Below are 3,013 nucleotides of genomic sequence, written 5' to 3'. Positions count from 1 at the left end.
ATATCATTATCCCCATTACTATCTGATATAATTCTAGAAATGGTAACTGTAGTGATAAGACAAGAAAAAGAAATTGAGAGAATAGGCATAGGTACAGAGGAAACAAAATTAATGGTTTGGTTTTGTTTTGTTTTGCAGATGATAAGATAGTTTACTTAAAGAATCTTAGAGAGTCAACTAATAAATTAATTGAAATAATTAACAACTTTAGCAAAGTTGTAGGATATAAAATAAACCCACATAAGTCTTTGGCATTTCTGTATATTGCCAACAAAATCCAGCGAGAAGAAATAGAGAGGTTCCTTTTAAAATTACTACAGAAAGCATAAAATACGTGAGAGACTTCTAGTTAAGATACAGAGTTGTATATGAATAAAACTACAAAACACTCTTTATACAAATAAAGATAGATCTAAATGATTATAGAAATATTAATTGCTCATGAGTAGGTTGAACCAATATAATAAATTGACTTAGTAAGTATTCAGTATCATACTAAATAAACTGCAAAAAAGATTGCTTTATAGAGTGCGTAAAAATAAAAACAAAATTCATCTTGAGGAACAAAAGGCCCAGAATCTGCAGGTAAATAATGAAAAAAGAGGGGAAAAACATATCCTAACAGAACTAAATCTCAAACTACAGTGCAAAGCCATAACTATCTAAACAATTTGGAACTGAGTAAGAAATAGATCAGTTGATCGTGGAACAGATTAGATATACAATACATAGAAGCAAATGAGTACAATAGCTTCATGTTTGATAAAGACAAAGATCCCACTTATCTGAGCAAGAACTCACTATTTGACAAAAACTGTTGGGAAAACCAGAAATCAATCTGGCAGAAACTAGTTATATACCAACATCTCATACCCTATAGCAAGACAAGCCTCAAATGAATACCTGATTTAAATATAAAGGATGATACAGTGGAACAAGGAAGAAATTACTTGTCAGATCTATGGATAGGGGTATGTGCAAACAAGAGATAGAAAGGTTTGCAGGAGATTAAATGGACAGCTGTGGTTATTTAAAACTTAAAAGTTTGTTCACGAGCAAAACCAATTCAGTTAAAATTAGATAAGAACCAGGAAAGCATGTGAGGGGGAGGAGGGTGGAGGGAATACTTACAGTAAATTTCTCGGATAAAGGCCTTATTTCTGATATGTAGGAAACGAATTCAAATGGAGAATGGAAGCAGGGGCCATGGCCTTAGCCACAACACCATGCAAACCACCAACTAGGACAGCCAACAGCCATCAACACAAACATCCCACACTCTCCACTTTGACATGTGGTTCCTGTATGCTTCCCAGGCCAAGGACAGTTTTCCACATGGCCTCCTCAGCCAGTTCCCATTTGAACAAAAATATCAAGCAGATGTATTTGACCCAGTCTCAAGGTAACAAAGGCCTGGTTATATGTGTCTGGATTGAAGGCATTAAACTGGTACAAAACCCAGACTCTAGACTATGACCCTAAGAATACTTGGATGAAAGTATTTATAGCTCCAACACTTTTCAGGCTGAAGGCTCTTAGAGTGACAAGTACTTTATTTCTGCTGCTCTGTTCTGAGACCCCTACTGAAACAAATAAACTGGCTTTCTGTGAGGTTTTCAAGCACAGCTATAAGACTGCAGAGACTAACCTGAGGTGTACCTATAAACAGATAATGGATATGGTGACCAATAAGAAACCCTGATTTGGCATGGAACAGAAATATACTTTCATGGGAACAGATAGGTAACTTTTTGGGTGGTCTTTCAATGGCTTCCCTGGGTCCCAAGGTGTGTGTTATTATGATTTAGCAGCAGATAAAGCCTATGGATGGGATGTAGAGGAAGTTCATTACTCTACTTGCCTATATACTGGACATCAAAACTGGGGGTACAAATGCTAAAGTAATATCTAATTGGTGGGAGTTTCAGGTAGGAGTAGGACCCTGTGAAGGGATTAAAATAGGAGATCATCTCTAGGTTGTCCACTTCATCCTCCATTGGGTGTGTGAATATTTTGGGATGATCATAATGTTTGATCCCAAGCCCATTCCAGGGAACCAGAATAGAGTTGATTGCCACACTAACTTCAGTATCAAAGTCATGAGAAATAAGAATGATCTGAAGCATATTGAAGAAGCCATTGAAAGACTAAGTAATCAGATTGTGCGTTGTCTTGGGGAGGGTGGGGGGGGGGAGGAAGGGGAAGAAAAATTTTAAACTCAAAATAAATTGATAAAATTTTTAAAAAAACGAAAGAGTAAGTGAGCAGTACCAGTAGCACATGCCACCCTATGAACCCAAAAGGGATCTGTACAATGCCCATTGCCTGACAGTTTTCCATGATACATCCAACATTAAGTTCTCTGCCAGCATGGCTAACTGCAACGGCAGCATCCTCATCCCCAGCATAGTTGGCCAGGAGAAGAGGAGCTGTTTTGAAGATTGACATCTCCCTGCTGACTACAACGCTTATACAGTTACAGAGGTACTCATCTGTACATGTTTTCTCAATGAAACAGTAGAGGAATGCTTTCAGTACAAAAACTAAATGGACTAGACAAACAGATACCTTATGTATCTCCCACCCCTTTCCTCACACCCTCTTCTACCCCGCCTCTCCTTCTTCCAAGTTTCCCTACTAGATACAGGTCAGAGAGTACAAAATAACATGGTGTTTTTATGCCCACAGGGAAAAAAAAGAACACGAGCCACTCCCTAATTGACAAATGGTCACTGGATATAAACAAGCAGTTTTCAAAGGGAGAAATCCAAATTATCAATAGCCATATAAAAAAAATGCTCTGTCACTAATGTTTAGAGGAATTTAAATTAAGACATAGGCAGTTAGGTGGCACAGTGGATAGAGTGCTAGGAACCAGGAAGACTTGAGTTCAAATCCAGCCTCAGACACTTAGTAGCTGTGTGACTCTGAGCAAGTCACTTAACCCTATTTGCCTTAGTTTTTCATTTGCACAATGAGCTGGAAAAAGGAACTGGCAAACCATTCCATTGGT

At 37.9% G+C, this 3,013-nt stretch overlaps 1 pseudogene; it reads left to right on the top strand.

Moving 5' to 3' along the window:
• The first annotated feature begins 1,335 nt into the window (after window positions 1–1,335).
• LOC110223120 (glutamine synthetase-like) lies at window positions 1,336–2,547 on the top strand (annotated as a pseudogene).
• The last annotated feature ends 466 nt before the right edge of the window (window positions 2,548–3,013 follow it).

Source organism: Phascolarctos cinereus, unplaced genomic scaffold, assembly GCF_003287225.1.
Source record: "Phascolarctos cinereus isolate Bilbo 61053 unplaced genomic scaffold, phaCin_HiC Scaffold_4;HRSCAF=312, whole genome shotgun sequence".
Taxonomy (NCBI): domain Eukaryota; kingdom Metazoa; phylum Chordata; class Mammalia; order Diprotodontia; family Phascolarctidae; genus Phascolarctos; species Phascolarctos cinereus.
Note: the sequence above shows the minus strand (reverse complement) of the source record. Positions and strands in the feature narration are given on the sequence as shown.